This window comes from Echinops telfairi, unplaced genomic scaffold (genome assembly GCF_000313985.2).
Source record: "Echinops telfairi isolate 266 unplaced genomic scaffold, ASM31398v2 ScPeMD7_23;HRSCAF=83, whole genome shotgun sequence".
NCBI classification, from domain to species: domain Eukaryota; kingdom Metazoa; phylum Chordata; class Mammalia; order Afrosoricida; family Tenrecidae; genus Echinops; species Echinops telfairi.
This window is the reverse complement of record NW_022103920.1, coordinates 27,094,716-27,117,084: the sequence shown is the minus strand read 5'-3', so window position 1 is coordinate 27,117,084 and position 22,369 is coordinate 27,094,716. Positions and strand designations below refer to the sequence as shown.

General features: G+C 38.1%; 1 non-coding gene across 1 annotated transcript; it reads left to right on the top strand.

The window, feature by feature from the left end:
• Positions 1–18,313: 18,313 nt before the first annotated feature.
• LOC115869301 lies at positions 18,314–18,470 on the top strand. Its single transcript, XR_004046117.1, has one exon. It is a non-coding gene; the product is annotated as a U1 spliceosomal RNA (small nuclear RNA).
• The last annotated feature ends 3,899 nt before the right edge of the window (positions 18,471–22,369 follow it).

The following is a 22,369-nucleotide window of genomic DNA, read 5'->3' as shown; positions in this document are numbered from 1 at the left end:
AAGGGAATTCCTCTTCCCATCGATCACTCTGCATTTCTCCTGCCCTCTTTTCCCAGGTTTCTTGTCGATGATGACTTTGTACCTTGTTTGGCTCTACTCCTTTTTTACTCATTTGCACACACGTAGTAATCCAATTCTAGATTGGTTTCTTCAGACCTTACAGCTGTAGCCACAAAGCATGGGGACACTCATATGTGTGTGTCAGCATGACCTGTCCAATTCCTCCAGCACCTCACTCCTTACCTTAATCCAGAAGAGAATTATGATCACTTTAAGTGCTTTGTACTTAAACAAAAACTGGGGTGTTTCTTAATGTTTCTCTTCTCTACCTTATTTAATATTTGCTGTTTTCTGCAATGAGTGGCTGATCCATCTTGATAACTGATAAGTAACCCATGTGGAACTTCCAAGAAGATGAATTCGCAAAGGCTTTCTGTATGGGGGGACACAGCACCACAGGGTGGCCTTTGCTCTCTCTGGCTATGACTCTGTAAGTGACACCGGCGATAGGTGTCAGTCCATTTAGTCCATGAGCCAGCTGCCTTTGTAGCCCACAATGTATAAGTCCTATGAAGCACCCTGGGTGGTGTTAACCACAAGGTTGGTGGTTCAAACGCACTAGCCATGCTTGTGGAGAAAACTGGAACATGTACTTGCCTGAAGAGTGTAGAGGAAAATGGAGTCCTTGCAGGCCTTACAAGAGTAGATTGCATCACCTTTGATCTTTCCTTGCTTGTCTTTTTGATTACCATTTGTTTTCTTCATGGAAGTGAGCCCTGTTGGGGTCGTGGTTGTGCATCGGGCTGCTCACCACAAGGTCTGCAGTTTGAAATCACCAGCTGCTTCCAGGGAGAAAGATGGACTTTCTGCTCCAGTAAACAGCTGTCTGTTGTGTAAATATTTACCAAGCCTTGGGAATCTTACAGGGTGACTATGAGTCAGTCTTGCTAAGAGATCACCCAACAATGGTTGCAGCACTTCATGGACAGGGTTCAGATATATAGATTCAGTCATAGGTCCAGGGTGGATTCAGAAGGATGTGGAACAAGAGATCATTGCTGCTGTCAGATGGACCTTTGGTTGAAAGCAGAGAATACCATAAAGGTGTCTACTTTGCAGAGATGTGTTTTATTGGCTAAGGCAAGGCATTGTACTGTGTGGGTCTTTGCATACTATGGATAGCCTGGACCAGGATGGGAATTCCAGGCACTTTATTGTGCTCTTGTGGAACCTACATACGGACCAGGCAGTGTGTCATTTTGCTTTGCTGAGTCTCTACCGAGGCAGTCCTGACTCAAAGCACCTGAAAACCACAGGCATCAGCACTGACTTGACGGCCGTGCAATGAAGCAGCCCTATTTCTTTATTCCTTGATGAGAAAAGTCAAGTCCTAATTTGAATTCAAGTAGTAGTGGCACCTAGCCCTGTTTATCTTTCTTAATGTGCTCACCTTCATCAGTTGATGTCCTTTTTTCATGTACTAGCATTTCCTATTAAAAACATGACTCACCTCCCTGTTTTGCCAGCCCGGAAGGTTGTGGGTCAGCCACAGACTGACGTGAAGCCTGGGAAGATTTATTGCAGACTCCGATACCACAATTTTAACCTATAGATTAGTATGACATAGTACCACCTTCATTAATGGTTTTATTGGACTACAAAGGCTTTGGGATTAGACTTTGTGTTTGCTTTCTAGGGCTGTGGTACTGTTCACATTTTGGGATGAATAACTATTTGTTTTGAGAAGCTATCATCTTCATTGTAAGATGTTTACACAGTATCTGAGCTTTTATCCCCTGGGTACTGGGGAAGCTCCTAATCACATCTGCGATAGCCAAAATGGATTCTAGTAATTGCCGAGTGTGCTCTTGGGGTGGATCATCTCTTGTTGGGAACTACTGAGCTAAGAGAAGTTGAAAATTTTTTTTGGATATGTTGTTAATAAGCACAACAGGTATTGAAAGTTCTGTATTATCCTCTTTTCTTTTTACGAAATGTCATTTAGCATTGGAACAAAGTGCTTTGGGGATGTTCTTATTACAATAATTTCTCTCAGCTGTGTAGCTACAAACCGTGGGGAATGATCTTTTAAGGGGGAAACCTTTAGATAAAACAAAAATGCATGTTGTTTCTGTGTGACTTATCTATATATATAAATTTATTCTATTATATCTGAGAACAGAACTTTGAATGAATCAGTGGAGTTTACTTTACAGAAGACTAAAAGAAATTATGTTTTGTTTTTTCTTGCCAAAAAAGAAAAGAAACATAATTGTAGGAAAATTCTAAATGTCAGGATTTTGAATTGGTTTGTTTAAGACAGAGGGAAATCAGGCTTCCTCAAAAGGGAAACTTTGAAAAGATCTGTCCAAGCAAGATTTTTCTGTCATGATCCCAATTCTGTCTTGAAAGTCTGGCTAGACCAGAGGATGTACACTGGTACAGATAGGAACTGGGAACACAGGAAATCCAGGGCAGATGATCCTTTCAGGACCAGTGGTGTGAGTGGTGATACTGGGAGCGTAGAGGGAGAGTGGGTTGGAAAGGGGGAACCAATTACAAGGATCTACATGTGACCTCTTCCCTGGGGACGGGCAACAGAAAAATGGGTGAAGGGAGACGTCGGACAGGTCAAGATATGACAAAATAATAATTTATAAATTATCAAGGGCTCATGAGGGAGTGGGGAATGGGGAGGGAGGGAAAAAAAAGAGAACCTGATGCCAGGGGCGTAAGTGGAGAGCAAATGTTTTGAGAATGATGAGGGCAATGAATGTACAAATATGCTTTACACAATTGATGTTATGTATGGGTTGTGATAAGAGTAGTATGAGCCTCTAATAAACCTATGAAAAAATAAATAAATAAAATTAAAAAAAAGATTTTTCTGTGTTGTAAGACATCAAACATTCTAATTAGCAAATTTAATTTGCTATAAAAACTATTCAGTCTTTAAAAATTCCTAAGTCAGTTTATAATAAAGCACTTAGTTTCTCCCCATAAAAAAGCTTATTCTAACAGACAAGCAGGCTCAAGTTTATACCTTCTTTATGACTGTGTTAAGTACATCTATTCCCCTACTTTATGTTACAGAAAGAACTTCTGGTAGAAAGCAGCAAAAAACGAAATCTGTGCTCTGCATGCCGAATCTTTACCAGCAGTGTTGGTATGTCAAGCCAAAGTCCTTCTCTTTGGAGCTGGTGTAGGGAGCGGTCCTGGGTGGCGGTGATGCTGGCGATGAAGCATCGTGCGACTTCATTCCAGGAGTTCTGTGCAGTCGCTTCCATGCCAGGGTAGTTTTAGTTTCTGCACTGAGCGAACTTATTAAAACAGCACCAAACCCGCTTCTCTTTTTGAATCTCATCCCTTTTTGCTGGCCAGTCACTGGTTTCTTCTTTGGGATATTTAAAAGTGGCTTCATTTTCTATGGCTTAAGTTGCCACAATTCAGTGTTGCATATAAGATGTATAATATCCTATTGTCAAAATATTGACCTTCATGCCACTATTTTAAGGGTAGATGATTATCATTTTTTCCATGCATTCCAATGACTCCTTTTTAACTTTACTTTCTGACACTAAAGGACAAATAGGAAGAATCTTTCCTTTGAAACAAATCGTCTTTATGTAGGTTCTTTAGGAGGGATCACGGCTAATAGCCGAGAAACCCATTCTGATAATTTGAGATCACAGTGCAATCACCACTCTCATTCAAGTTGGTTAACTCTCCAAGGAAAGGCTGCTGTAAACATATGGCTGAATGCTAATGTCAAAAGGACTGGATTCCTAATCTTTCTCTCTCAGGTGTGCCATTTTTCTATCGTGACAGAACAGCAATCTAGTGCCTGTCAGGGTTCTCTGATATTTACCTGGACAAGTACGAGGAATGATATTTTACTTTTGACTCATCAAACAGATGCTGAAGGGAAACGAGTCGGGTTAGGTAAGTATTTGTCGGATGTAACACTGCGCCTGAACATCAGCACGCTAGGTCTCCCGGGGAAGATGTTTAGTAGGTTGATATGTTGTTAAGTTCATAAACCAGCCACACTAACGGTCCCTCCCATATGAAACAGACTAAAACTGAAAACTTAGCATTCCATTCCAACACGAACTTTTACCGCAATTCTCTTTAAGAAATCGTTCACAGCATCTCTAAAGTCTGTACAATGTGATGGAAAGGAAATGTGTGTGGAAGACTGAGCTCTCAATAGAACCCTGGAATAATTGCTAAATATCTCTCTACACAAACAAACAAACAGACAAATGAAGAAAGAAACAATGGAGTCAGGAAACAATCTTTTGTGGCAGAGAGGATTCTGACCGAATATGATTTGCATTCTATTTGCATCCAAAACTGGTATCTTTGTTATGGTAACTTTCCAGTTAGGAATTAACACAATGAACTGTACTCCCACTAACTTTAGAAATCAATACAGAAATACTTTTTCTTGAAATGCAAAAACAATAAAGCACTCACAATTATTTGACCATGAGCTCCCTTGGTGTTTTATGACGTCTAAGTGACAATGTAGTAACTGATATTTAGTGAATATTCTGTAATGTTTTATGACTCTAATCGTTATTGAGTGTAGGACTTTTCATCAAAACATGTTAAAGATAAACAATGGACACATGGGAAAATGTAAGATAGCTCTGAAAGAGAATCTCATGCCTTGGTTAATGAATGTATTTTCTACAAAAATATTCCTTTAACATCTTTAAGTGCTATTTCAGGAGACCTGGTGGTATAGCAGTTACCTGTGGATCTGCTAACCGCAAGGTCAGCAGTTTGAAACCACCAGGAACTCTCTGGGAGAAAGATGAGGCTTTCTACTCCTGCAAAGAGCTACAGTCTTGCAAACCTCCCTGGGCAGTTTGACTTTCTTCTATAGAGTCGTTATGAGTTGGAATTGACTTGATAGCAGTGAATGGAATTGTTGAAGTGATGTTACAACTTCTTTGCAATTAAAAAGCATGTGACATAGGAACACAACAACAACATTGGAGTTCCTAGTTGAATGAAATTTGCTTTAATAATAATGAGGTTTAACATCGGAAGCATCTATAAGCAGAGGAATGGATGAAGAAACTTTTGTACATATACACCATGGGATACCACAAATCATGAACAATTAATGGTGAAACTGTGGAACATCTCAGGACATGGGTGGTTTTGAAGGGCATTAGACTGAGTGAGGTTAGTCGAGTACAAAAGGATAGCGTATAAGACCATTGTTACATTTTTAGAAAAGTTTCTCATACCACAAGAAACAGATGTTGATGGTAACTAAGAGTAGTCGGGGCTGGGGTGTAGGAAGAAAGGTAACAATAAGTTAAAGGATTGATAGATGTTCACTTGGATGAAGGGGAAATGATAAACTACAGAGAATGATGGGGGCGTGTCTGGAAGAAGTAGGGCAAGCCATTGGAAGGTTTGATACGTGTTTGAGCTATTGAATGCAAAAATCATGATCTAGTGGGTAATCGTCACCTAATTCATGGTAAAAATTTTGAACAACAAAAAAGTTTGTTTTAAATGAAAAAAAATCCCAAGAATTTGAATGTCTATAATGTTTACTCACTGTTTTTCCTTTGAGCCATTTCTTCTTCTCTTGATTCAAAACAGCGACATCATGACTGTGTTTGGGAAGCAAAAATGTCCACCTTCTGCTTCGACTTGGTGCTCTTGTTTCCACACAGTCCTCCTGGATGTTTTCTGAACATGGATCAATTTTACAGTTGGAATAAAGAAGTTTTTACATCTCTCAGGAAAACGCATAGCAAATCATTATTGAGTATGAATGAAGTATTTCAAAAACCATTTGAGAAACTGTAGGTTGCCTATGTCTATGTTAGAAATTGCAGGGCATTAAAATAGCATATGAAAATGTTGGACAGGGCAAGATATGACAAAATAACAATTTATAAATTATCAAGGGCTCACGAGGGAGGGGGGAGTGGGGAGGGAGGGGAAAAATGAGGACCTAATACCGGGGGCTTAAGTGGAGAGGAAATGTTTTGAGAATGATGAGGGCAATGAATGTACAAATGCGCTTTACACAATTGATGTATGTATGGATTGTGTGATAAGAGCTGTATGAGCCCCTAATAAAATGATTAAAAAAAATAATAAATAAATAAATAAATATTAAAAAATACAACTCCTGTCCTCAAGAAATGTATGGACCAGACAAGGACATATATACATACAGCCATAGGAGGAAAGACTTTGCGGTGGAAGAAGCAGGTCTCCTGGGGAGGAAGGAAGCTCTACGTGTCCTGATAAACCAAACCAAACCCACTGCCACTGAGTCAATTCTAGAGAACAGGACAGAACTGCACCTGTGGGTTTTTTGAGACTTTAACTCTTTTGGGAGCAGAAAACCATCTTTCTCTGTGAAGTGGCCGGTGGTTTGGACCTGGGAACTTCGGAAGCGCCCAAGGCATAGCCACTACACCACCAGGACTCCTATGGTATTGTGGTTACGCCTTGAATCTTGGTAGTGGAAATAAAAACTGTATGGATGATAACAAATTGGTAGCTATCATTCCACCATCATTGAGTAGCTTCCAAATTCCTGACTCAATGTTCTGTATATTATCTCACTGATCTTCACAATAGTTCCTTCAGGTAGATATGATTACCTTTGATTTACAGATGAGGAAACAGAGGCTGACAGAAGTAATGTTAGAAAGGGGACGCTTAAAGCATACGCAGAACATTTTAGAGAGAGAGAGTGCAATGGGAGCATATGGTGCGAAGTAATGAAACATAATTGAGATGGTATATTGAAGGCAGGTGGTCAAGATCCTTGAATGTCTTATATTTCCAGGTTTTTTTTTTTTTTTCCTCTCTTCATCTATAACTTCCAGTATTCTCCCATCCCTACATACTAAGAGAGTTTGGCTTCATTTGACATGAAATAGAATTCAGGGCTTGGGAGCAGAGCATTGTCAACATGAAGACTATGATTTAGATGGATCCCATGAGTAAACTTGAAATCAGATTAGAAAAAATTGTATCCCTACTTGAGGGCACATCTTCATGATTGAATAACAACAGATATACTTCCTTGCATCCACGACTATCCAGCATTTTGAATTATGTCTGTCTTATCATTGAACTCTCAGTAAGGTTAATATTCATTCATTTATCTAGCACTTATAATATCTAAGTCTCTTTGTGAATATATAAGGGAGCCCAATCTTGGGCATCTCGCAGAGAGATGCTACGTGTGCTAATTCTTGATGGGGTATATGACTTTTTTAGTGAGTGAGAAACAAATGACCACAAGTAGTAAATGTACCTTAGGAATGTTGAAAAGACAACATATTTACCATATAACTGTAAGTTTATAAAGACTCTGACTCCAACAAGGTAACAATGGAGAGAAACACTAAATCTTTGGAAGAAAAAGTACAGCATTGGGGATGTATGATGATCAGGATTATGTAGGATTTGAATATTCTCACCTGACCTAAATTAATTACAAATAAAACTAGAAAATAGTAAGTACAAAGGACATATAAAACAAACTTCTCAGGGTCAATAGAATGATGACTAAGAAATAGTCCAAAATGAGTAAAACAATCTAAATATCTCACCATAACTGTGAATCGTGAATAATTGAACTATTTTCATGGAAAATTCCATGTAGTATCCATCAAACATTGTGACACTAATTGTTCATAGTTGACAGAAGTGATGGATATCAAATAAATAACATAATTAGGAAACCTTTGTGAAATTTTGCTATTTGAGAAATAATTTCACGTAGAGAAGACGAATAGAGTTATAGAAGCCATTATCGGCATTCGTGTCTCTGACGCGGAAATCACACTCATTCTTTCTTCTCCAGTTTGTGCTGCCAAGTTCCAGGACTCATTTTCAAAACCATAACCTAAAACTTGATTCCTTGTGGCTATAATCATCATTCTTGACAAGAAAAATATAGTCATGTCAAGACCCAAATTTGGAAGAAAAAAAATCATTTTAAAAGAAGCTATCAGGTTTTTTGAAACTCTGTAGCTTGTCATAGCTGGAAAAAATTGCTTTTCAGTTGTTGTTTTTTTTTCATGAAGATGACATACTCAATATTCCTAATTATAGCCATCTGCTTTAATATTTACCTTGTTCTTGTATATGACTGCAGTGAAGCCTTATTATTTTGAGTGTAGACAGGTACATTTTTTTTGTAGAATGAGATTAAATGTATGGGGATCTTATACAAAAAGACATGTTTTCTGCTTGAAGCACTGCAGCAATTTTAATAATTAACAAGATTTTAGGTAGAATACTCAGTGAGTTTTATTTGATGACCATAAAACTATGTTTGTAAAGAGTTGTATCTCTTGCTTTAAATATTGACCCCTAAAGGTCTATAAAATTTAGTTTTATTAAAGAGACTGAGTGAGATTTAGAATTATACCAAAGATGAGAGATAATTTGTCAGGTGAAGAAAGAACCTATCATTTTGTTTAGCAAACCCATTTCTTATAAAACGCCAATGTGCATTTAATTCCTGCTTGATCTGAATGATCACTCATTAGACATTGTGTTGTGCTACTTAAGACTCAAGTTTATATAGCAAAAGTTTAATTTTACCAGAAATATCCATGTACATATGCTGATATTTTAATTGCTGACATATAAAAGTCACAACCTAATAAAAAGATAAGTTAACATTAAAAGGCATTTTCATGAGCTCCCATCCGTTTCTATACCTGTGTACATGTTCCGGTGTAGTCTGAATTGAGAAGCAGCACTGGGGTCACAGAATCCAGGAACAGGAGTGAGAACAGTGATACCAGAGGGGAGGGGGAAGAGAGGGAGAGGAAGGGAGAAAGGGTGAGCCAATCCACAATGATGGATGCATGACCATACACCCCTCTACTGGGGGAAGAACAACAGGAAACATGGGGGATGGGGGACAGCGGTTGGCGTGAGTTGAAAATAATAACAATGTATGATCTATCAGGGGGTTATGAGGGTGAGGGGAGGATGAAGAAGGGGGGGATAAAAAAAGAGCTGATACCAAGGGCTCCATAGAAATAAATGTTTAGAAAAGAATGAGGGTAACATATGTATAAACATGCCTGACTCAGCTGATGTATGGATTGTGATAAGAGTTGTATGAGCCCTCAATAAAAAGATTTAAAAAAATAAAAATAAACAAAAAGCATTTTCAGAGTAGCAAAATATTTTTAATCAAAATAAAAGTAGTTTTAATGTATTTTTTACTTTAAATACTGTAGTTTTAATGTATTTTTATTTTAAGTGAAGAAACCTTTTTTAATAAAACAAAAATTTCAAAAAAAAATCTTGAAAATCTTGAAAGTTTTCTGACTTAAAGTTTTAATAGTATTCCTTGAAAATATTTTAGTAATGATAGGTTCAGTGCATGATTAGGGAGTATAAAAGTTAATTTTGATTTCACTACTGTTTTGGTGGCTGTCTTAATCTGGGTTCTCTAGAAAAGCAAAATCTAGAGTTTCTCTAGATAATATTATCTTTTTTACTTTTGAAGTCCCCTCAAGAGAAATTTACTTCAAGAAAATAGCTTATGCATGTGTTAGGAAATGGAATAGGCAATTATGGGGGCTGGGAAGTCCCAAATTCAAGGCTCAGGCAACAGATTAAAGACCTCTGTTGGCTTATGTGCCTCTAGAGGCTGATGAACCACAAATTGGCGGGTGAGGTGGTAGACTGGAAAGCTATGTTCCAAGAATAAGAGATAAGCAATTTGAAAACTTCAGGGTTGAGAAAGGAGAGTAAGATTTGTTAGAAGATCTTATATATTGGAAGACAGCTGCACTCTAAAGGAAACTATCCTTTCAAATGATTGGCTGCTCTCATCCTACCAAATCACTGAATATCATAATCTAGCCAAATTGACACATAGCATTTATCATTACATGGATTCATTGGTGGAATTCTTGCCTTCTTGTGGGAAGTCAATGTTCAATCCCCAGCCAATGAACCTCACACCACAGTCACCGTCCATCTGTCAGTGGAGGTTTGTGTGTCCCTTTGATGTTGATTGGAATACACAGACACATATGGAATGCACATAATTCAAATTGAGTACCTCTGTGGGATGAGACAATGGACAAGCTCAATATCAATAGTGAAAAAGAGGCCAAGGGCCTTAAGGATCAGACCCTCAATTGACTATATATAAGTCGAGGTTGAAGCTTAAGAAAATTTAATTAAGTCCACAAGAGCCAAAATATGATGAAAGTGGATGTCAGAAGAGGCTATGCAACTTGCTCTTAATCCTAGAGTAGTTAAGACACATAAAATAAATGATGTAAGTCAAGGAGCTGAACAGAAACTTTCAAAGGGCACCTTGGGAAGACAAAGGAAAATACTATAATGAAATGTGCACAACCCTAGAGTTAGAAAACCAAAAAGGAAGCACATGCTCAGCATATCTTAACTCAAGAAAAAAATTCAATCTTTGAGTTGTAATATTGAAAGATTCTATAGGCAAAATATTGAATTCTACAGGAAACATCAAAAGAAAATGGGAAAAAAACCCACACAGAGTCACTGGATCAAAAAGGACTAGTCAACATTCCACCATTTCAAGAAAAAGCACATGAGCAAGAACCAATGGTATTAAGAAAGACATTCAACTGCACTGAAAACATTAGCCCAAAACAAAGCTCCAGAAATGGATGAAACGCCAAATGAAATGTTTCAATAAGCTGACTAGACACTGGAAACAGTCACTCATCTATGCCAGGAAATTTGGAAGACATTCTCTTGGGAGAGATTCATATTTAGACCCATTCCAAAGAAAGATGATCAAACAGAATGCTTAAATAATAGAACAATATCATTGATATCATATGCAAGTAAAATTTTGCTGAAAATCACCCAACATCAGTTCCAATAATACAATGACCGAGAACTTCCCAAGGTTCAGACCAGATTTAGATGAGGACATGGATCAAGGGATAACATTGCTGATGTCAGAGGGATCTTGTTTGAAAGCAGCAACTATTAGAAAGCTATTTACTTGTATTTTATGGACTATGCTAAAGTATTTGACTGTGTGGCCCACAACAAACTGATAGTAGCCTTGGGAAGAAAAGAAGGTGTATATGGATCAAGAAGCAGTGTGTGGACAGAACAAGAGTGTACTGCATGGTTTAAAATCAAGGAAAGTGTGCATCAAGGTTGTATCCTCTCACCATCTTTATTCAATTTGTATGCTGAGAAAATAGTAAGAGGAGTTGGGTGATGAAGAATGTGGCATCAGGATTGGAGGAACAAACTTATCAACAACCTATGATATGCAAATGACGCATCTCATGTGCTGAAAGTGAGGGGGACGGGAAGCGCTTGTGGATGAAGATCAAAGACTGCAGCCTCCAGTGTGGATTACAACTCAATGTAAAGAGAACCCAAATCCTCACAACTGGACCAATAGGTCATATCATGATAAATGGAGAAAAGGTTGAAATTGTCAAGGATTGCTGTCTGCTTAGATCCACAATCAATGCTCATGGAAGCAGCAGTCAAGAGATCAAATGGTGGATTTTATTGGGTAAATCTATTGCATAAGACCTATTTAAAGTGTTAAAAGCAAGGATATTACTTTGAGGTGTAAGATGTGCCTGACCCAAACCTTTTCAATCTCCTCCTGTTCATGTGAATGTTGGATATTGGGTAAGGGAGACTGATGAAGAATCGATGCATTTGAATTGTGGTGCTGGTGAAGAATTTTGGCCCGGACTGCCAAAAGAACAAATGAGCCTATCTTGGAGGATGTATAGCTAGGATGCTCCTTAGAGGCAAAGATGGCAACCTTTTGTCCCATACTTTGGAATGTTGTCAGGAGAGAGTGACCAGTCACTGGAGAAGGACCTCATGCTTGCATGATGTAGAAGGGCAGCAAAAAGAGGAAGACCTTCATCAAGACCGACAGACACAATGGCTTCCTTGATGGCCTCAAACATAACAACTATTGTGAGGATGGTGCTGGACCAGACAGTGTTTCCTTCTGTTGTGCACAGGGACTGTGTGAGTCAGAATGGACTGGACAGCACCCAACAGCAACATACTAGGAGACTGAATAAGTTTAAGTGGAGTTTATATACTAACCCAGATGAGGAACAAAAGTCTGGTGATCAATTTTGAAAACTCAGGCAATAAAATCCTTATAGATAAAAATTGTTTAGTCTGCCATCAGTCATGAAGGTGGCATAGGATCAGGTAGAAATTCATTTTATTGTGTAAGGGGTTGTCATGAATTTGAACCAACTTCTTGAGAGCTAATAACAGCAAACACACTGTTATAGATTTAATTCAAAGAATAGTATATCTTCACTTATACATTGTCATGCCACCATCTACCAATGCTGCCCAAGAGAATTTTCTGCAATGATGGAAACCTTCCATATCTTTGGTGTTGAATATGGTAGCCACTAGACACATGTGGTGACCATTCACTTAGAATGTGGCTCATGGGAAGGAGGAATCACATTTTTGAATTGTGTTTAACCTTAATAATTGAAACTGAATTTGAGCAAGTATGTACCCAATTATCAAATCAAGAATTACAAGGTTAGACACAGACCCTTTGATCTTTCTTTGGATTTATTTTCATGGGTTATATTTATCGTTTTGCTCTAGGGAGACAGTGGAAAGAAGTAGTTAATACGGGCATCAAGGAGTTGTGGTCTCATCCTGACACTGTGATTTTCTCACTGAATGAGACTTTCTGAGCTTCTCTGAACAGTATTTTTCTTTAAGGTAAAGGGATGTCTTGATCTTTGTCAGGGTTCTCTACAGAAACTGATCCAATAAGTGTCTCTCCAAAAGCACACTGGAAGAAAGGCCCGGCAATCTCCGTCAGAAAACTCAACCATTGAAAACCACATGGAACACAGTTCTACCCTGAAGCATGAGCTGGAAGCTACTCAACAACAGGCACTGGCCAGTTTGTTGGTTGATGTTTAGAAAAGTAAATCTCTTGCTGCTAAAAATCTCTTGTTATAATCAAAGGTCATAGAAAAGTAGATGATTTGCGTCGATATTATTAAATTGGTCAAATAGGCTTATGAGAGAGCTTCAAAAAGTTTGTGGAAAAAATTAAATAATCTTTTAATTTTATTATCCCAAAATATTTTTGAGATGCTTTTATTGCATCTAATATGAATATGATGTGATGATGCCTTTGATGGTTATTATGAATATTATTTTTTCAATTGGACTGATTTTTGGTCATTAACTTAAGCTCAGTTGCAATTGTTGGGGCATTTTATTTATCAGAAAATGCATCAATTGTTGAGTTGTACAGAGAGCAGTGTACCCCTGTATTACAGCAAACCTTTACAGTGGGATTTGCTGCCATATGGAAGAGGAAATGGGAGATGGCTATTGACTGTAAGTAGACTCTGAGCTGATTCCTTTTCAGTTGTCAGTGTCTTACTCTTTAAACACACCTGTTTGATAGTATTCACTGTTTTTGATGTACAGTTTTATGGATTTTAATACATACATATATATTTTTTCTAGCACCACCATACCTTGATACAGAAAAATAAGAATATGGCAGGGAATTGGTTTTTAATCAGACCATCCCTTACCTTTGAATTCTAGCATCCATTACTTTGTCCTTTGCTTCAATCTTCTTGTTTTATTCCCTCCACTACAATAGAATGTCATCTTAATGGGATCATATGGGACTAGACAGCATTTCATTTCCTTGTGCATCAAGTTTTCATGAGTTTGGGCCAAATTGATGGCACCTGGCTTTTTGAGATTGGCTTCTTTCACTTAGTCCAATGCCTTTGAAGTTTAAGCTGTTATTTATAGCAATAGTTAATTCCTTTTGTTGATAAGTAGGGTTCTTTTATATGGATGCACCACAATTAGCTTATCTATTTACCCATTAAAATGTATTTGAGTTATTTCCAACTTGCGGCAACTATAAAGTGTGTGAATATAAGCATTCATCTGCAGCTTGAAATAAAAAATGTTGGTTTTAAGGACAGCTACAAGAATGAAAATATAACAACAGCCTGGGAGAAAATATTTGCAAATCATATATCTGAGAGAGGATTTATATCCAGAATGTATAAAGGTGATTCTCGAATTATATAAGAAATTGCTTGCCTTCAAACAATGAGGGGCATATTAGGGAAATTTAATAGTGATGTAAGCCAGCCGGGATTATATTTTGTTCTGAAATGAAATAAGAGGAAGGTTATACCATGGACAGAATAGCAATGTATAATAATATAGAAATTGGAAAGATGCCTAAATGTGGGCAGGCTAGATTATGGTAGATCTATATGTATGAAAAAAAAAAGCCAGATATTTAATGCAAAATTTTAGCAGAGGGGAGAAAGAGGTCATTGCATTTATAGGGCCACCGAACACATTTAAGACAAGGAGAAAGTCTGAGCCTGAGCCCTGGCATTTGGAGAACTTTAGATGTGGGAAGGCAGGTCACAGAAGTGATCAACCAAAATGCCATTACTCACAAAATATGTGGGAAGGAAGGACATGTGATTTCCTGGTTGTCTTAAGGCCAAACATATTAATGGGAACCAGAGAAAGGAATGGAAACTTGAACAGAATGAAGTCATCCATCATTGGATGCTCCTATGATCAGGCGATGTTAAAGGCTCCGGGAACTCGCACAGAAAGATCCGTGAGAGGACGCAGAGCGAGAAGGCTTTGATGAAGGCGGCGGGGAAGGAAGAGGATAAAGAAGAAAAATGCACAAGTGAGATTGTGGCTGTGGGTGTGCCTGGAGGCAGCAGCCCCATTTCTGAGGCTGCGGCTCAGGACAAAGATAGAGACACTTCAGGGCTGGTTGCTGGAGGAGGGGAGGGGGGGGAGGGAGGAGTCCATATAGAGAAATAGAGAGCTTGCTTTTCCCTCAGAAGGAACTGTCTCCTGGAAATCTAACCCTGGCGATCACCTTCCTTTTTGAGATGTTTTCTAAAAGTACACTAGGCTCATAATGTGATTCCTTTCTCTGGAGTTCTTCTGGAAACCACAATGTAAAGAATTCTAAGGAGGACACCATTTTCCCTAAAGGATCCATGTCATAATTAGTGGTCAAAACCTTTGACATGAAAACAACATGTAGTAACAACAAAAGTAATGGTAGGTGATAGACAGTGGAATTTAATAGGGAGAACATATAATGTGAAATAGAAATAATAAAATGAGCACTTCAACCCAAAGCAAGTTTCACTTAAAGTGACCCAGACCAAGTAGCATAGCTTCCTTGAAGGCAAGAGACCTGAGTTCACATGCTTCCTTGTGGTCATTTTGCCAGATTGTGATTGAGAAATATGTATGCAAGCTTAAAAAGAAGAAAAAGCAGAGGTGTAAGTACAATTAATAATAGGATACCATTTAAAACCGATCAGAGAAGAAGAAATAAGGCTATACAGACATTGACGACAAAATAAAATAACAGACAGGGATCTCCAAAAGTTCATGGAAATTTTCCATTAGCTCTCAGTTTCATTTTTTCCATGAACTTTTTGAAGTTCATATGCTAATAATAATAGATTTTATATATATACACACACAAATACACCTATCTTTATATATTTTTATATTTGCATATATAGTTCTACCTATATATAATTTTTACTTTCTTGTTCTTAACTCTTTCTTTTTTTCTTTCTTCCTGCCCCACTATCATGTTTACCCATCATTCACCTCTCAATAATTCCTCTCTGATACATTTCTATTGATCAAAGATGACCTGGAACGCTACATCCTCCTCACCATCACTTTTAGATACCTTGCCATTCTCCTGTCCTGGTCGTTATTGGCTCATGCTCCTCTTCCCCCCACTTTCTCCTCTGCCCTGTCCTCCCCTATCTCCACGCCACCCCCCAGAACCTTTGGTCCTGTTGCCATCTCCTTGGGATTGTTTATCCTGCCTATCTTATATAGAGAGACACCCAAAGAGAAAGAAAACAAACAAACAAAACAAAATGGAATCCCTGAGGGTACAGAAAGAGAGGGGTGGGGAACTGATAGCACTGATCACGGTATAACCCCAATCAAGGGGAACGAATAACACAATGGCAGGTGAACTGATGCATTGCATGGTGTAATGCATGGGGGAACAAAAGGAATAACAGTAATAAAAATAATATTTAATACCAAGGGTTCTTGGGGGGTATGGTGGGGGAGGGCGGGGAGAATGGGGATATTAAAGAGTGCAAGAAGAAAGAAATGCTTTGAAAATGATGATGGCAGCAAATGTAAAATCATGCTTGACTTAATTGAACTATGGATTGTGATAATATCTGTAAGAGCTCCCAATAAAAGTGGGAAAAAAGAATAGAAAGAAAGAAAATCATTATTCATGGTGAATACCTGCCAGACTTGCTTGGCTCCATAATCAATTTTCACCGAAGTAGTCATCAAGAAATCAAAGGCTGTTGGCCAAATCTGTGGCACCAGACATTTTAAAGTGTTGACGACCAAGAATGCACGTGCGGATGTAAGGTGAGCCTTACTCAAACCATGGTATTTTTGATAACTTCATAATCATGTGAAAGTTGGACAATGCATTTGAATTTTGGAGCTGGTGAAGAGTACTAAAAGTACTATAGACAGCTACAAGAACAAACAGATCTGTCTTAGATAAGTTATAGCCAGAATTGTCCTCAGAGGTCACGATGGTGAGACTATGTCTCATGAACTTTGGGCATGTTATTGGGAGACACCAGTCTCTGGCAAATAAGTGTTTTGTTGCGGCGTCCACAGAGTCACTATGCGTTGAAACCAACTTGATGGTGCCTCACAACAAGACTTCCAGAGTAGAGGGAGCAGAGGTGGGAGAATAAAGGGAACAGAGGTGGAGAGTAATAGGAAAGGCCAACTGTCAACAACCTGTAGAGCCCCCTCTGTCATATTTGAAAGGTTTATTGATGTAACTTAACTTAAACAGCATGAGATAAAAATAGTATATGAAACTTCGTTAGGGAGGAAAACAAACATATCTGAAGGAACACTTAAATTTAAATTTAGGTGGATTGGTAGTAATTTTGCTTTATTCTGAGTAGTTAATGTGCCAGGGATAGCCTGGTAGTTGGAAAGACTAGGACGATGATGATACAGAACAAAGTCTGTATTGGACATGTGTCTTAGAAGAATCTTTAGTCTACACCACCTATGGTTTTCCTTCTTTTGATATTTCTGGTCAGCATCAAAAAGTGTGAACATGTGGAACTTCAGCTGAACACTTTTGATTTGGACCCATGTAAATCTTCAATAGCTGTACTATTCATTCCTCTGGAGAAAAACAGCTTGCATTAATAATGAGAGAAATGCTCCTTCTACTGCCAATATATTCCTTTTATAAACACATAAGTGCCCTAAAAGATTCCTGAGTTCATTTTCTATTGTTTAAATTTTACACACAAAGGACTTTAGTGTTATTTTTAACTCTATTAAACAGGCCAATCCCTAGAGCAGTGATTCTCAACCTTCCTCATGGCGGACCCTTGAATACAGTTCCTCATGCGGTGACCCCCAGCCATAACATTATTTTTATTGCTATTTCATAACTGTCATTTTGCTACTGTTAGGAATCAGACGACCCCTGTGAGAGGGTCGTTCTATCCTCAATGGGGTCGTGACTCACAGGTTGAGAACCTGCCCCAGAGCCATGATTCCTCCAAAGATTGTTAGACCTGGATGAACTTGGGAATTGCCCAATCTAGTTTTTTCCCTGCAACATACACTTTCCTCTTTCACAATGCTATGGATAGCCTAAAATTAAGCAAAACCAAATCTGTGTGGGAAGAAGAGCCAGCATGATCCTTAGAAGTGAGGCTCATGAGACTGTTTCAAATACTTTGGGCATGTTATCAGGAGGGACTAGCCCCTGAGAAGAACATTATTCTTGGTAAATGATAGGAAGGCCCTCCGCCAGATGGTATGACACAGCAGCCATGAGAATGTGTTCAAACGGAGGACTTGTTAGTACAGCAGTGGAGCGGGCAATATTTGGTTCTATTGTCCATAGGGCTGCTATGAGTTTGAACCAGTTTTATGGCACCTAAGAACTAAGATCAAAATGCATGGCCATCCCACCCACGGGGAACTGGTCTTGACTCACAGTTACTCTGTAGCACAAAGAAGCAATTTCATATATGGTTTCCAAGTCTGCATTCTTTATGGCAGCGGTATTGTAGGTTGGAGCAGCCAACCGGTTAGCGGCCAACTACTTAGCCAATGCATCACAGGACTCCTGGAAGGTGCAGTTGGGGGTGGTATAATTGCAGGAAGTTTTCTCTCTTAAAAAAAAATAATAAAACATACTTACAATCCCATGATCATGAAGGTGGTTTTCCCAGGGTGAGGCTTTTCCATTGAACTTCGGATGTGCTGACCCCTGCGATTTCCCCAAACGTGGGAAACTCCACTGCATGATTTGTGGAAGTGGGGGACTGCGAGCGCGCTCTCCCCTGATAAAAAAAAAAAATAAAGCAGATATTTCTTGACATCAACATTCTATTTCTATATTTAAAATATGCTGCCAATTCATCACCAAAATTAGATTTGATAAATGCTGTTATATACTTATTCAAATCGAACTATGATAAGGATATTAATAAGGAAGCTATGGGGTGGTGGCGAGAGAAGGAGCAAAAAGAGCTAAAATTAAAAAAAATTCAATTCCCTGTTATCTATAAGTGTAAGTCTGCTCTTAAATTTTAGGTTGTTAAGGATTTTGTGTCTTTACTTCTGATGAAGGGACTATAAAACAGGACTTTGAAAAGAAATCTTCCTAACTTTTCTGAAGATAGTCTGGGAAGGAACAATCTACTGTGATTTTTAAAGGGATTTTTCAATATTGAAAATTCAGTTACTAACACATTTCATTTACTCAGTGGAGAGCTTACTACCTTCTGTTACTATATGGACTATTGCTTTTTTGAATAATAATTTTTGTTTGATGAACACCAACAGTATGATTGTGGGCTAAAGACTGAAAAGTTAATAGCCCTAGTCAGGAAAATTATGGATTTAGCTAGAAAATTCAAACATTTGGAGGCCCACTTGTGTGTGGAGGATTCATCTAATTTTATCATTATAGTAGCTCTGAAGTAGGTAATTTTTCCTACTTACAGTGAATAAAACCCAGACTTAGAGAGGTGAAGTGATCCTATCACACACTTTCAGAAACAGGATTAAAGTTCAAATATTCTGACTTTAACTCCAATGCGCTTTCTATGATTTCATAACATCACATAGTGAATGTGGGGAAATACATTATGGTAGTTACTGCAGGCTTTACTTCTTTAGAGGGAAGGTGATTGAATCTTCTTTTTCTCTTGGTTCTTCAAAAGACTTAAACCATACAGAGACATTTTCTCCCATAACCTGATGAATATATTATGGATAAAACATTTCATATTTTAGTGAATGTGAATCAAAGTCAAGCAGAACCAAGTGAGGCTTTGGAGACGGGACTAAAACATAACAAGACCGTCAAATGACCTTACAACAGGCTGAGTCGTTTTAACAGATTACATTATAAAATGACCATCTCTGCTAAAGATAAGATGACCATTCTGATGTATCTGATAGGACTCCTCAGGTCTCGGGAAAGAATTGTTTCCCCCCAAGGGCACTAGAACTGAGGGCAGAGACCCAGAGACATCAGGATTCTCTATCCAATGACCCTTGTTACATCATTTTGCAACTTACCCCACCACTTAAAAAAAGTAACAATTTCTGAGGTAGCTACATGTTCCTAAATTTTTGAGAAAATAGAATTTTCTGGGGTTCCTGACTTTTGTACAGATTACACATATTGAGTTCTTGGGGTTCTTCCTTTTGCATCCCCAGCATCTGCCACAGTCTTTTAGAGAGGACTCCACTGACCCCTCTTATGCAGACATTGTTTACAGCTATAATGGACTTCACAACTCTGCCGAGAAGCTGGTGAAAACAGCATCATTTTCAATCTTTTAAATGGCTTTTAGGTTTATGTTAATAAATTCTGAATCCGTAGTTCATATTTTTTGGTTCAAGCACATAATTCTTCTCATTTTGTTTATAGTCTCTAGAGTCTTAGCATAAAATGCTACTTTCATCACTCTAAACCCTGAAGAAAAATTACCTGCCAGGTTGAATTAAAGGAGTTTCCTTTTTTAAATGTTATATATATATAAAAAAAAAACTTCTTTATTGAAGTGGCAAACAAACCCCAGAAGGTTTGTACAGATGTGGTAAACATGTTCACAGGAGAATTACAAAAAACAATAGAATTATCTGCCTAAACATATTTTCACTCAAATTCTACTTTCATATGTGAATATTCTGTTATGCACTGTGTTATAAATAAAGACTCTGGAAAACACACACTCCACAGTAATGTGGTTTTATATATAATTTATATAATTCTAGTCTCATTCTGTTTCTTGGCTATGTAATCCTGTATGAGTCATTTAACCTTTGTATCTCATGTTTTTTTTGTCCATAAATGAGGAGAGTAATATTTGCCTCTCCAGCATTACCGACTGATTTAATTACACTGTACTTTTTTCAAAATGAATATATGGGACCTCATGACACTGCTTGTATAGCTCCTTCTATTGATCAATACCATTGCCAGCACAAGTAGTGACATATCAAATAGAGGTATTTTAATTTTATGTGAAAATCAGCTTAATAAAGTCAACAGTTGTCCGTGATCTTGCATAAACGGGAATTGAATATCCATGATGGGGTTGGGACAGAACTTTTAACTTTATGCTGGACGAATATCACTTAGGGTCCTGTGTTTTGTTGTGAAAGGTTGACTTTAGAGGCATCAATCGAATGAATGGTGGTCCTGGTTGGCACAAGCAGGTAAGAGCTTAACGACTAGCCAGAAATTTGGTGATTCAAACTCACTCAAAGGCACTTGGAAGAAAGGCCTGGTAATCTGCTCCCAAAAGGCAATAGCATTGAAAACCTTATGGAGTACTGTTCTACTGTGTAACGCATGGGCTTGCCATGAGTAAGAATCAATTTGATAACAAGTGATCATGCAGTCGCACGGAGGAAGGGTCAAAGCTGTACAACAGGCATGGTTTTGGTTCATCCTCTAAGACCAAGCATGCATGAACTGGAGTTTATGCTTGGAGAACGAAAGAATTAGAGACTTGATAGCTGCTTTTGATTATTTGTGGTACAAGAGGGCTTCAAAAGGTTCAAGGAAGAGTGGAATGAAAAGGTAAACATTAAAACTATAAACTTTATTTCTCAACATAAGATCCACGAAGGCCAACACACATTTTAAAGTGGTCATACTAACCATTAAGGAATTAAAGACCTTGGGACTCTATTTAACCACATCAATGGGTACTGAAATAGAAGAAGCCCTTTAAAGATGTTATAGGGATGGGAAACAAAAAGAAGGCAGTATGTCAACGGAGGATTTCCCACAGAGATTCTAATAAAAGTTCCCTCGTTCAATGAAAAGAACAAGCAGGGGCATTGTGGTGGTGGGGAAAGATCCTCTGGGGAAGTTTATCTGAGAGTTTTCCCCCTGAAGTTTTTACTAACTCACAAAACATTCTTCTCACAAGAAGTAGATGTTATTGTTCTTTGGCCCTCCAGAAAATCAACAAACAAAACACACTGAACATCTCAGAAAATGTTCCATGAGACCGATTCTTGAATATTCATGATATTCACTTTTTCTTTGACTGGACCACTTCCAATTCTTTGTATCCATTTGCCCTTTTGATGAATTTCATTGGCATGTAATTCACATATCATACAATTTGATTGTTCCATCATATTAAGAGTTGTACAATCACCACAGTCAATTTCAGAACACTTTCTTCTTATACTCATTGTTGTTAGCTCCCTGTTTCCCCCAACCACCCCTGCTAAGCCCCTCAAAAGCTGTCAGAGTCCATGCTACCATATATACTCGTGTATAACCGAGCTTTTCAGCACATTTTTAATGCAGTTTTTGTGGTCAAATTAGGTGCCTTGGCTGATATTCGGGTCAGTTTATACTTGAGTATATATGGTAATAGTGACCCTATAGTACCGGATAGAACTGTCCTTTGGATTTCTGAGACCATGGCCCTTCATGGAAGTAGAAAGCCCCATCTTTCTCTTGGAGTGGTTTTGAACTGCTAACTTCGTGAATTGCAGCCCAAGTAACCATTATGCAGTTACTGTCTCTATAGATTTACCTATCTTGGATTTTATATATAAAAAAATCATACAAAACACCAACAGAAAACAAACAAGGACAGCCAATAGCAATAACCAAACACAACAGAGAATAAGCAATTTAAAAGAAAGCAGAAAATATTAAAAGCTGAAAAAATTTTTAAATGGTTCAAAAGGGAGATCAAAT